The sequence below is a fragment of the Mesoplodon densirostris genome, chromosome 18 (genome assembly GCF_025265405.1).
Source record: "Mesoplodon densirostris isolate mMesDen1 chromosome 18, mMesDen1 primary haplotype, whole genome shotgun sequence".
NCBI classification, from domain to species: domain Eukaryota; kingdom Metazoa; phylum Chordata; class Mammalia; order Artiodactyla; family Ziphiidae; genus Mesoplodon; species Mesoplodon densirostris.
Window position 1 is genome coordinate 10,315,972 of NC_082678.1, and position 13,932 is coordinate 10,329,903.

At 50.6% G+C, this 13,932-nt stretch overlaps 1 protein-coding gene across 5 annotated transcripts in view; it reads left to right on the forward strand.

Moving 5' to 3' along the window:
- Positions 1–11,088: 11,088 nt before the first annotated feature.
- Positions 11,089–13,932, forward strand: part of TLK2 (tousled like kinase 2) — a 109,858-nt gene continuing 107,014 nt past the window's right edge. For 2 of the 5 annotated variants that reach the window (XM_060080667.1, XM_060080668.1), the window contains exon 1: positions 11,984–12,329. The gene's annotated coding sequence lies outside the window, so the exon portion shown is untranslated. Of the gene's footprint in view, positions 11,129–11,983; positions 12,330–13,932 lie in introns of those variants that run through there. The other 3 variants (XM_060080666.1, XM_060080664.1, XM_060080665.1) reach the window with 3 other exon arrangements.

The following is a 13,932-nucleotide window of genomic DNA, read 5'->3' on the forward strand; positions in this document are numbered from 1 at the left end:
CTGCGTTGGGTCTTTGTTGCTGCGCGCAGGCTTTCTCTACTTGCGGCTAGTGGGGGCTACTCTTCGTTGTGATGCGCGGGCTTCTCATTGTGGTGGCTTCTCTTGTTGTGGAGCACGGGCTCTAGGCGCGCGGGCTTCAGTAGTTGTGGCACGCGGGCTCAGCAGTTGTGGCTCGCAGGCTCTAGAGCACAGGCTTAGCATTTGTGGTGCAGGGGCTCAGTGGCTCTGCGGCATGTGGGATCTTCCCCGACCAGGACTCGAACCCGTGTCCCCTGCATTGGCAGGCGGATTCTCAACCACTGCACCACCAGGGAAGCCCATCAAATATGATTTATTTTTATCAGGAGCAAACTGGATTCTGCCTGATCTGAGGAAAAAACCCTGACTGCAGGTCATTTTAAATGCCTTCTTAGTCTCTGCAACTCAGAAATAGCGGTTTTCCACAGCAGTCAGCTGTCTGGATTCAACCCCCCACACTCATACATCACAAAGCAAAAAATAACAAAATTAAAACAAACCAAACCCCCAACCCTCATTTCATTTCCTTAGAAAACAGTGCAGGTTCAAGGTCTAGTCTGAGCAGGGAATGTCTCCTCTCCTGATCTGTTTCTGGACAGGCAGCGGGGCAAAGTCCCTTTTCCTCTCCTCCGTGACAGGGGGTTGCACAGAGCTCCCGAGAGAAATGTCCACCAAGGACCAGAGCTGGGACCCAGGGCTTCTGTGCCCGTGACCTCCCTTGAGTCCAGTGCTCATGATGAGCAGTGGCTACTGTCGGGCATTCGGGTAGGAAGATGATTAAGAACGGATCCCAGAGACCCACACACAAACCGCTAACCATAGTAAAACACAATAAATGCTCTTTTGCAGTAGGAATAAAGTGTTTCAGCTGCACAGAGAAAGAAGGGAGAGGGAAAAGCTCTGGTGGTTCTCAAAATGGTTCCCAGGCCTGCAGCAGGAGTGTCACCCAGAAGTTGTTAGAAACGCAAATGCAGGCCCATCCCAGACCCACAGAGTCAGAAGCACTGGGGGTGAGGCCCAGCAAGGTGTGTTGGAAGACAACCCCCAGGCGATTCTGGTGTGAGCCAAAATTTGAGAGTCATGAAGGGGCTGGCAAACTGCCTATTTTTGCAAATAAACTTTAACTGGAATACGGCCACAGTCATTCAATTACATATCATCTGTGGCTATCTTCCTGCCGTGCTGGCAGGGTGAGACTTGTAACAGAGACAACATGGCCTGCAAAACCTAAAATATTTACTGTCTGGGCTTTATGGGGGGTGGGGGATGGGGGAATTGCTGCCCCCAAGGAGTCGGGTGGAGACACCTGAATCCCCCTTCTGTGGCCGGTGCTGCTAGGGCCTCTGCAGTCATGCTTCAGTCAGCTCGGTGCTGGGACCCAGCTCTAGTCTGGGGACTTACTGAAAACACTAAACAGTCAATTTTAAGTGTGAAAAATATAAAGAAGCCCCCGGTTACTGACTCCCTGTTGTGCTCAGTGCTGTGCTTGATGCTTTAAGGGCCTAACTCCACCCTCTAAGATGGGCGTTGTATCCCCCTTTTACAGATGTGGAAGGTGAGGCTGGGAAGATGAAGTAACCAGCTCAAGTTCACGGAGCCCAGGAGAGGAGAGCTTGGACTGCACCCTGAATCAGCTTTGCTCCCAGCTCAGGCTCTCTGCCTCACACCTACCACCTCTGTTTTCACAATTATAAGATGGAAACTCCCTCAATGGACAACGGGGGCAGCTCTCAGGAATCTGTTAACGTAACAAGCACAATTTTCATACTTTTTCCAGTGGGGAGATGAGTCACCAGGGGCTGGAGAACCCAGCCCAGGCCTACATCCTGGGGGTGTCCAACCCTATGGGGAGCACGGCGAGGGGAGGGCAGGAGATGTAGGACCCACAAGGACACAGGACCGGCTCTCACCTGTTCTAGCCAAATGGGGCAGGTGGGAGCATGCAAATGCTGAATCAGTGCCAGGTGGGATGCAGCCTCTGGGCAGTGTGACCACCAAAGGCCTCCCAGTGCCGCCCCTTCCCCACATTCCAATCCCACAGGTCCTTCTGTCCAGCTCCTGGATTGTCAGTGTGGAGATATGTATAAGGGGCGCCCCAGGGAAGAAGGACTTGGTAACTTAGGTGAGTCTTGTATCTGTGGGAGAAGAAAAGAACCTATCAGGGTATTTCCTGCTCTGACACAGGAGTGGAAAGGGTCAGCTGGTCAATAAGATACTAAGCCAGTAATCAGATTGGGGAACCTGTTACTATGTGATATTGCAACATCGATGCGGGTGATCAAAACAGCAAAAGTAAAATCTTGCTCTGCTACCATCTGAGAAACGTGTGAGCTAAAACACCGCTGTCTGGGTGGCTAAAACGGTGACCAAGAAAGTCTGTCGCCCACGCACATACGCAGTATCTATTTTGGCTTCCAAATATTTTGTTAGAATAGGAAGATAAAAAACATTCTTAACAGACAAAAGAGCTTGGTTTGTCAGGCAAAAGTTAAAACCTCTGAAGAAAGCAAGCATTTTGAGAAGACTAGTGATAAACTGCTTTCTCTCGTCAGACAAATCAATGACATTTAATTATTTTAAACAAGCATCATTGGAGTGTCTTCTGCATGCCAGACACCACACTAATCTTTCTGAACCTCGGTTACCTCATCCCATCCTCACATCAGCTCTAAAGGGCAGGTCATGTGAGCAGCCCCATTTTACGGGGTGGGGGGGCGGGGGGGTCCAGGCAGAGGGGAGGACACTTGGCTGAGCGTCACCCAGCATGCACGGCAGAGCTGAGTTTTGAACCCAGGGCTTGTGACTCTGTGTCTTATATTCCTTTCAGAGCATCGCATTTACTCTGCAACTAAAAACCAAATCTGGACAAAGCACAGGGAGACCAGGGAAACACAATAGCCAGAGTCTGTGGACGGCTTCACATTGAGGTAGTATTTATTAGGGCAGTGGTTCTTGAACCTGATGGAACCACACTCCCATTGACAAGGGATGCTGGGCTGCTGCGTGAATGGGCAGTGTAGGCTGCAGATCATGTGCAGGGCCAGCTGTACTGTCACCGTCTTTCCCTGTTGCTTAAACTATTGTTTTAGGGAAAACTTGCCCTGAAAGAATAATTCTGTTTTGCATTTACATGACACTTTTTTTCCCCCTAAATTTCAGAAGACTTTATTGTGTTAACTGACTTAATCCTTAGAGCAACGCTGGGAGGAGAACAGGTGTTAGTTCCTGGTTTGATAGAGGAGGAAGTTGAAGTAACTTTCTGAAAGTCTTATGCTAATGAATATTAAAGCAGAGTCTCAAACATGAGGCCTCACCAAGATACCTGCAAAACCAGAGAACAAAACTTGGAAGACTCCACGGTGATGGAGGAGATCGGCTACCTACAAAGCAGCAGCTTTGGCTAAAAATGGGTTATCCAAATTTCCAAGAAAATGTAAGCCTATATATATATTGTGGTTTCAGAAGAGGAGAGTCCAAGAGAGGGGAGTCTAAAAAGCAGGGCTCTGGTGTGATTTCATGAGAGGGACAGACCCAGCGTCCTGTCCCTTTAGAAGACAGGGCACTATTTCGAGGAATTGGGAACGGCAGCTGAACACAGCTGTGCGCGGTGGAGCTATTAAGGCCATGCCCTTTCCCTTGCTCACCGAGGAGCCTTCCGAGCAGCTATCCTGGGAGCAGCGTCTGTGGGTCAAATGTTGCTGCTTGGCAGTCACATTCCCCTTTTGAAATGAACGAGTTGGCCTCCAGGGCTGTGAACGAGTTGGCACACAGGGTTATGTGCCATTCTCAGCATTTTGATGAGGTTCTTCCCAAATTGTATTAACTCTGGGGCCAGGGGGACCCGAAGACCTGAGAACCAGATCCTGTGCGACGGTGAGTTTGGTAAGAGTCTTACCTAAGTGACTAACCAGCTGCCCACATCCACACCTTCAGAGGAGGTGGAAACTAATGGCCAGGGAGGAAAGCTGTGAAACACAATAAATATGGGGTAATGAAGCAAGAAGCCAGAAGCAGGTGACAGAAAGTTAGTGTTAACTGAAGCAAACTAAAGGAGCAGGTGGAGCCTGGAGTCAGCCAGGAGGGGCAGGATCAAGCACTGCACGCCTGGCCCAGGCTAACCCTGCGTGGCGGGGCAGAGAGCATCGGTCCTGGAGCCAGACCGCCTTTCAGAGAACTCCCTCACCCCCTCTCCACTTTCTCCTCCTCCTCTGTATGGTGGGCCTCCCTCAAGGTTGAAAGGATTAAAGGTGATAATGAACATGCTCTCATTCCAGTGCCTTCCCCATAAATGCTCAATAAATGCTTTTTGTTATAATCCCTGCCCTTTGGGATCAGGCATTAAACACAGGCTCAAGACACTGAATCTCACTGCAGCATAAAGCACCTTATTATGTTGAAACCTTGGTGAAATTGTGGCCTACACCTGTGCCGGCTCAGCAGCAGGCATCTTCTCACCCTGTCGTGCAAGGCCCAGAAGGCCCAGAGAGACTCTGCTGTTTTGCCTGACAAGTCATCCTTCTGCAAACAAGCTAGTTCTGGCCGCAGGCCATTTTCACTCACTGTTCTCTCTGCCTGGAAGGCTCTTCCCCCAGACAGTGACAAGGTTTGCACCTTCGTTTCAGACGTCATGTTATCAGAGAACAGCTGTCCCTGACCTACCTCCCTATATAAAGTAGCATCCCTGCCACCACTGGGGTCTAGCACTCTATCCTCGTACCCTGCTTTCTATTTCTCCATGACGCTCAGCAGCTCTGACATATAGTTTTGTGTTTTTTGTCTCTTTCACTGGCATGCACCTGAGAGCAAGGATTTGGTTTTGGGATTTACTCTTTTTATTTATTTTTGTTTTGTTTTTATCTTCCAGTTTTATTGAGATATAACTGACCTACAGCACTGTATAGGTTTAAGGTGTACAGCATAATGACTTATGTACATCATGAAATGATTGTCACAATAAGTTTCGTGAACAGCCACCATCACATATAGATACAAAACTAAAGAAGTAGAAAAAAATTGTTTTTCTTTTTTTTAAATTTATTTTTGGCTGCATTGGGTCTTCGTTGCTGTGCGTGGGCTTTCTCTAGTTGCAGTGAGCAGGGGCTACTCTTCGTTGCAGTGCACGGGCTTCTCACTGCAGTGGCTTCTCTTGTTGCAGAGCACGGGCTCTAGGCGCACGGGCTCAGTAGTTGTGGCACGTGGGCTCAGTAGTTGTGGCTCATGGGCTCTAGAGCACAGGCTCAGTAGTTCTGGCGCACAGGTTTAGTTGCTCCGTGGCATGTGGGTTCTTCCCGGACCAGGGCTCGAACCCGTGTCCCCTGCATTGGCAGGCAGATTCTTAACCCCTGCGCCACCAAGGAAGCCCCCAGAATTGTTTTTCTTGTGATGAAATGGTCTTTCTTTTCAAACTGCCCTCCTCACTTATTTCTACTCAAAAGCCTAGCATGGTTGTCTCTTGAAACGGCCTGGAGGTTCTTCTCACTCTATCATGGAAAGGCAGCCACTTGCCAGCTCCGTATCATTATCACACATACGCAGAAGATAGGATACATTCCGTGCAATGCAGTAACATGTGGCCACACCTGCTAAGTGTCTGGTGAAAGTGTTCCAGGTAGAGGGATAGTAAGTGCAAAGGCCCTGAGGTGTGGGAGGAGGCCAGTGAGGCTGGAGTGGAGGTGCGGGGGATAAGGGTGTAAGAGAGGATGATTCCAGGGTTTTTGATATAAATAATGAAAGAATGGAAATGCCATTTTCTAACATGAGTTAGGTAGGGGGAGGAGCAGGTTTGGGATGTAAGTTTTATGATGCTTTCAGGTTGGAAGCACCTGGCAGGAATCTGGCAGTAAGCCAGGTGTTTTACATACATTATCTCCACTGCACGGATAAGGAAATCGAGGCTCCAGAAGTCACGTGCCCTTGAGTCTCAGAACATGTATGTAGAAGGGCTGGGATTTGAATCCAAGCTGTTTCTGCAAGGGTTTGTCACCCTGAGAAGCACTGCTCACTGAAGAAAGAGCTGGGAGAGGACTACTTGCCTGCCGTTGGAAGAGTCGAGTATTTTGCATAAGGTGAACTCAGATCTCCTTTCCAAATTCTGCAATACCAGGACACAGAAGGCCCTTCTGTAGTTGGACTGGTACATTTAGGGCCAATAAAAGGAAGCACCACATCACAAGAGGGCTGGGGCTGCCATCCCTTTGGCCTCAGCAAGGTGGCTGGCAAATCCATTTCCACGGCTATTCAGGCTGTCACCTGATGCCAAAACAGTGGAATGAAATGTGGAAGATTCGATTGAGGTTCTTATCATGGGTTACACTCCAATTTTTCATATTTTTAAAGATTTGCTCACTGTACTTAACAAAGCATTCACTAATGTAACAGACAAGCCTTCAGAGCATTGAAATCCAGTGTGGGCTGCAGACCCGCAGCAACAGCATCACCTGGGGCTGTCAGAAATGCAGACTCTCAGGCCCCATCCCAGATGCATTTTGGCAAGATGCCCAAAGGATACGTATGCTTGGTCCAATTTGCGAAGCCCTGGCCTAGAGCAGGGGTTGACTAACGTTTTCTGTAAAGGACCAGATAGTAAACATTTTAGGCTTTGCCTGCCTGTCACAACTACTCAATTCTGCCATCTGTAGTGCAAAATCAGCCACAGACTGTATGTAAAGGAATTAGTGTGGCTGTGTTCTAATGAAACTTTATTAATGGACACCAAAATTAGTTTACGTAATTTTCACGTCACGAAGTACTATTCTTCTTTTGATTTTCTTTCAGCCATTAAAAGTAAAACTCATTCTTAACTCAGAGGCTATACAACATCCCTCTTCTGACTTGCCTTTCTGGGCTGACCATGCCCAAGGCCACTAGCTGAATGATCCCCTACTTTCTCCTCTGTGGGCTTGGGCCCCCTTTCCCTCATGACCTGTGTCCCTGTGTCTGAAGGTTGATTACTTAAGCCTAATATGAAAGGTCAATGGAAGAACTAAGATTCATAAAATACACTTTGCCAGCTTCCACAAATGCAGTGTGTTTGCTGTTGTTCCCTATCTTGACGTTTTCTGAGAAAGACCAAAATGGAGGATTCAATAGCTCAGGGGAGGGGGCTTGTTCCTTTTCAGGGGCACTTATTCTCTTTGCTCTTCTACTTGTCTGTTTTACATTTCAGCTGCTGGGAAGAAGGAACACACAAGTCAGGGAAGACTAGTATTAAAAAGTAACATTTGGGGAGAGAGTTGAAAGAGGAAATTAAAGAAGGGAGGTACTCTCCAGGAGAATAAGAATATTGTTCCAGCATCACTGGGCTGTGGGGAAGAAAGCATGACGATAAAGAAAGTAAAGTGTGTCAAGGAGACTTGCTCAGGAAGGCTTTCTGAAGCAAGCTGGGCAGAAGGAGGGTATGAAAAACACAGAGATGGGGAGAGATTGGCAGAGACTCTTATGCAGGCTGAGATCTGAATTTATTTCATCTATAGTGCACTTTCATGGCAATCAGATGCTTTTCCACTTTGTTAGGAATGGGGAGAAGGGAGGAAATAACACTGACCAAATGCCTACTGTATGTCAGGCACAGTTACAAGGCATTTCCCATCACTATTTCAACTTTAATTAAAGCCGCTCATGGGATTAGGTGTGCTGGCCAGTTTTCAGATGAGGAACCTGACAGGTGAAGAGACGGCATTAGGACCTAGTTCTTTCCCAGCACCAGCGCCCTGACGTTCTACACGGCCCTGCCTACCAGAATTTATAGTGAAAATATTGCCTTCACACAATTTGTTATTTCTTCTCACCATTAGAAACCTTCAATTCTCCAGGATGGGGGAAGAACATAAACAGACCAGATGACTTTTACATTTTTCTCTACTTACCCGCCCCCCACCCCAGTAAAATGTAATCCTTGGGCCTCCCTGGTGGCGCAGTGGTTGAGAGTCTGCCTGCCGATGCAGGGGACACGGGTTCGTGCCCCGGTCTGGGAGGATCCCATATGCCGCGGAGCGGCTGGGCCCGTGAGCCATGGCCGCTGGGCCTGCGCATCCGGAGCCTGTGCTCCGCAACGGGAGAGGCCACAACAGTGAGAGGCCCGCATACCGCAAAAAGAAAAAAAAATAAAAAATGTAATCCTTTTTTTTTTTTTTGGTAATGCTTTCTTTAAAGGGACATCAAGTCCTTTTTCTGTTATGAAGAAAATAGCCCCACAAACAACTCAGTACATTGGCAGCCTGGTTTCCAAAGTTAAACTGTGTGCTGCTAACCAATCTAATGACAAACGTCTACATCCTTGGTAGAAATGTGGTTTGGGGACCATTTATTTAGGGATTACTCTGTCAGGCACACACATTATCTCATTTCATCCTCCAACAGTCCTGTGAGGCTTTTAACACCATTTGATGGATAAAGAAACAGGCTTAGAGAAGTGAAATATCTTGCCTAAGGCCACACAGCTGGTAAGAGGCAGGGCCAAGATGAAAACCAGGGCCCTTGACTAGGAAGTTTGTCCTCTTAGCCACCACACTGCAGGCCCCTTCTAGAAAAGGTGCACGTAAGGTGCCCTGCTCAGTAATATATGCCAGATGGTGGACATTATGAAACATTTAAGAAGATGCTGGACATTCTTTAGTGTGGTACAGGTGAAAGGGCAAGAGTGCTAGAGCTACTTTAGTTTTTCCCAGTGTCTTTCTCAAAACACCTCTGCCATGAGTACCTGAAACCACAAACCAGCCAACAAAAAACCAGTGTGGTGGCTCCAAACATCAAATAGAAAACCACTGAATACCCTGATCCCCTGCCTGGAGATTGTCATATGCCTACTGTACATTTTAGGCTCTAAGTAGTACTGATATAAAGGATTCCACTTTAACGTAGAGTTTCCCGAGGTCCAATGTACATCTACTTCCTTTAAAGCGTTTAACCTATCGAGATGTGCAGAGCACAGCTTGGGGAACACCAGCGCCCTGGTCCTGTCTGTGACTAGGAACATGAACCTGGAGGACTTGTCATACACTGAAGGCAGGAAGGACCAGATGATCAATGTGCACATCTAGATGAATCCATGTTTGAGCCTTCTGAAGCTGATGGGAATTGGGCCTTTGCATGGGGGGTGTCACCATTTGCGTCTATGACAAGTTGAGTCTCACAAAGTTGCCCTGTGAGCAAACACACTTTAATTAATTAATTAATTAATTAATTTCTGGCCATGTGGCATGTGGGATCTTAGTTCCCCGACCAGGGATCGAACCCAAACCCCCTGCATTGGAAGCACAGTCTTAACCACTGAACCGCCAGGGAAGTCCCAGTAAACACACTTTAAACAAGTTCGTTCATGAACCCAAGGTTAAATCACATTGTGAGAACCATCTGACAACAAAGCTTATTTTGAAATTATCCATCTATTGTTCTTTTTCCTTACTGTTGATATTTGATATGTTCATTTATATGATGCTTATAAACAGAAGCACCTCCTTTTTGTGGTAAGCAAATTCATTAAATTCCTATGAGCAATTTCTGTTGGGATGAGTGTTAAATGTGGAGTGGGGCTGTGAACAGACCTATGGCAGTGTAAGTTCTTTGACATGCAGAGGAAAACGCACTAGGCAAAGTGAAACTAAAAATCTCATCTTTTCCTGTATTTCAGTAACTACTTTTATTTTTTTAAAAATAATTACCTCAGGGACTTCCCCAGTGGTCCAGTGGTTAAGACTCCGTGCTCCCAATGCAGGGGGCAGGGGTTTGATCCCTGGTCGGGGGAACTAAGATCTCCCATGCCACATGGTGCGGCCAAAAAAAAAAAAAAAAAATTAGCTCAAAAAATAGAATCATAGCCTTATTATTATCTTATTATCCTCTAGTCCAAACTTCTTCACAGATGAGGTTGGCGAAACTTGAAAGGTTAGCTAACTGGTCCATGCAGCTTGTCTGTGAAAGAGCTGGCTGGAACTCAGCTCCAACTCTGTCCAGTGTTCTTCCTTTTAAACTCTTCTCATTTGAGACATTCCAGTGCCATTTTGAGGAGTTACTTTTTTGATCATTCGCTATAATGACAGAGCTTGCCTCACTTGCTTTTCGAGTTGTAGGGGAAGGTACTCCTGCTCTCCTGATAGTCCTTCACCTTGCCCTTTTTCCTACCCTCCTCTGCCTGGAACTTGCTCTCCCCCTCCCCTTCAAACATTGTTATCTTTGGAAATATGTGTGTGCACAGGGCCCAACCTGGCTGGGTTCGAAGCAAGGTGACTCTTGGTTGAATGGAGTTTTTCCACAGTGCTTGAATTTGTCCAAGGCTTTGGAAGGCTGGGCAACTAACAAAAAGGTAACTGCCATCCTTTGCCCTTCCAGCAGGTCTGTGTTCCATTAATACAGGATGAATTAAGAATGAGGAAGAGGGCCTCCCTGGTGGCGCAGTGGTTGAGAGTACGCCTGCCGATGCAGGGGATACGGGTTCGTGCCCCGGTCTGGGAAGATCTCACATGCCGCGGAGCGGCTGGGCCCGTGAGCCATGGCCGCTGAGCCTGCGCGTCCGGAGCCTGTGCTCCGCAACGGGAGAGGCCACAACAGGGAGAGGCCCGCATACCGCAAAAAAAAAAAACAAAACGAAAGGCAGAAACTCCCCTTGAAGTACTTGCCTACCCCCTGGAAAAGTTCAAGGCTCTTGTTCATTATCTGAATTTTTCCCAAGTGATTTGCCTGTAGTCCTTAAGTCATCTTCAGACATCTGATCAAGGCAGCATCAAAGGAAAATAAAAAGTTGGGTATTTGCGTTAAGTCAGTGTCCTGGCTCTTAGAAGTCGGTGGAGAACGTGATTTTTTCTCTGGTGCTGGGTGATCAAAATGGGAGGCTTTTTCTGTGCAGGAAGCCCTCCTAGCTGCGGGAGCTACTGCACCCTTTCACATTTCCCATTCCTCAGCGGACACTGAGGGGCAGGCCTGTTTTCTCCATTCTAGCCCTTACTCTCCGAGCCTCCTAAGTACCCAGGAGGGCCTTGTTTTTAATCAAAGGTTGAAATGGAACCTCCCCCCGGGGGCACCGAGAGAATCCCTTTGGGGCAGCATCCTGGTGGGGGTGGGGACTCAGCCTTGATCCCAGAGGACCTCTTGTCTCTGGAGACGTCCTGCCAACCAGGTACGTGGAGGTGAAGCGCTGTCCGCTTTCCAAGGCGGCTTGGATCTGGGGAGTGGGAGGGTGAGTTTGGAGAGTGGCGGGGCGTGGGAGCCAGCCAACACGGGTGGGCACAGCCAACTCACTAACTGGGCGTCTCCGGGGAAGTTCGGGCGGGGTTCGCCGGCTCACGGACTTTCTTCCTCTAAAATCCATCCTGGGCAGAGCAACCCCACTTCTCACCCAAACTCGTGGAGACCAGGGATTAGGCTGGCGCGGGGTTCGACGAGGCGGATCGGGGAAGCGCCCGGCCCGGCGGCGAGGCCCCTCTAGCTCCGGTCCGCGACCCAGGGCGCCGGCCCAACCTCCTCGGCTGGGGCCGGTCCTGCGGGGCGAGCGCCGATTTTACGGAGACAGCAGTGGGGTCTCCGGAGCTCCGAACCGGTCCGACCTCTCCTCGCGTCGCTGCGGGTCCGCCGGCGCCGCCCGTCCGCCCGCCCTCCCTCAGCCGCCCGGCGAGGCGGCGGCCTCCTCAGCCGGCGCGGGGTCCCCTGGTTAACCCCTGCCCGCCAGCCCGGCCGCTGATTGGAGGAGGCGGGGCGCCGGGGCAGCGGGGACCCCCCCACCTTCCTCGTCCCCTCCCCCTCCTCCCCCACTGTCGGCTCTTCCCCCACCCCCACTGGACCCCCCCCCTGCCTCCCAGCCGTGCAAATCTCGCGAGGAAACACGCGGTTTCACTAGTGTGTTTACACCGATCACTACTAATCCGGACCGAACCGATCCGGATTAAGGGGCCGGAGGCGGGTCGTGGGCTCCAACGGTTCCGACCCCCCCCCGCCCTCCACGCCGCACCCGAGTGGCCCCTAGCCGAGTGGGCCCCCACCTCCCAGCCGGGCCTGGGCCCTTCTGTGCCTCCCTTGGCCTTTGTCCGGCGCCAGGAGACCGGTCCCGCGCCCCCCGCGGCCGCCCGGGCCCGGGCCCGCGTCGGGCGCCTGGCTCTGTACGCGAGCCCGGGGATCTGCGGCCTCCGAGGCCCCCCTCCCCCGCCCGCCCTCTCGTGGAGCCCAGCGCCGGCGGCGGCTGCCCGGGCGGGGGGTTGCGGTGCTCAGGAGAGGCCCCGGCTCCGCCCCGGGCCTGCCCAGGGGGAGAGCAGAGCGGTCCGCAGCCGGGTCGGGTCGGGGCCCCTCCCGGGAGGAGAGTGGAGCGGCGGCAGCGGCGGCGGCAGGTGAGAGGCTGAGCCCCGAGCGGGGGAGGGCGCCGGGCCTGAGGCATTAACCGTCCGGGCGACCCCTTCGGCTGAGGAGGCTGCGGCTCGGGCCCACACGGGGGCCGGCGCCGGGCCGCAGCTCCTCGGCTCTGAGGCGGGAGGGGCTTTCCGAGGGCTGCGGGTCGCTGAGGGGCCGGGCCGAAGATGGGGGAGGCCCAGGCGGCCCCGGCCTGGGAGTGGGGCCGACGGCCGGCGGGGAGAGGGGGGCGCCCGGGCAGCTGGAGGCCCCGGCAGCTTCCCGGGCGCCCTCGAGAGCTGGCCCGCCCTCCCTCCGTGACAGGTGGGCCTGGAGTTGGGGAAAGTTTGGAGCCGGCGGGAGGCGAGGGGCGCCGGGACCAGGCCCCATCGGTCCTGCTTCCTGGCTGTGGGCTACAGGGAGGATCCCAGTCTAAGGCCCCGCTGGAATGGAACAGAGTGGATCTTTCCTTAACATGAGTTGACATTAAATGGAATAACCGCTGGGGCGTCATTTTCCGGGCCAGGCCTGAGGATGGAGGTTTAGGAAACGTGCCGAGAGACCCTGGGTCTTGAAGGGAGGTTGCAACCTCTGCCATTCTGGCCTCGATTAGGGCAGGGCGAGACGCGAGGAAGGCCACTTAGGGAAACACTCTCTCAATCTCTTTTCTTCTTCTTTTTTTCTTTCCTTTTCTTTTTTAAGATGCCTTTCTACCCTTCCGAGAATTTCCTAATTCCCTCTCTAACCTGCACTTGTCTGTGTGGGTGAAACTTTAATTTGCCACCCTTTCATTCCCCTTTGCCCCAGGCTCTCAATCCAGGAAGGGAAATGAAACTGGAGGACTTTGTAGGGGTTGTTACTGGAAATTGTGGAGGTGTTAGATTGCAGAGAAGCATGTTTCATTCATGTTTTCAGTGAACTTTTAAATCATGCCCATCGTTCCAATAACTATTTAATAATATGTTCAAAGGGGTTCTATGCAATGGTATATGCACCTCTTCTACTTTTAACATTGGGGAGGTTTCCAATGGGTTCGGCAAGAGTTGATCTCTTGCAAACGATGGAGGTATTTGCTGAGAGTAGCCTGTGCATTAATTGGTCGTGGAAGGAGTTTAAAAATGGTGTCCTCCTGCCCCTCCCTGCTTAGAAGGAGTGCTAAAAGCAGATGTCTAGAGAAAAACCTACTTGCTCCAGGGAGTGGCAGAGAAAGATTTTGTAAAGGGATGGTTATGGAGCTGTACCAATTTCCTGAGTGAATGCCGGTTGATGGTTTTAACCGTGGATTCTCTATTAAATTTAAAGTAATTCCTTTTTTCATGAGCTACTATCTGGTCCTTAGAGCAAGGAGGCATATAATAGCATTATTTTAAGTTATTAGTAGCTTCTGATTCATGCTGTTTTTTTTTTTTTTTTTTTTTGTGGCTGCATTGGGTCTTAGTTGCTGCGTGTGGGCTTTCTCTAGTTGTGGTGAGCGGGGGGTTACTCATTGTGGTGGCTTCTCTTGTTGTGGAGCACGGGCTCTGGGCGCGCGGGCTTCAGTAGTTGTGGCACACAGGCTCAGTAGTTGTGGTGCACGGGCTTAGTTGCTCCGTGGCACGTGGGATC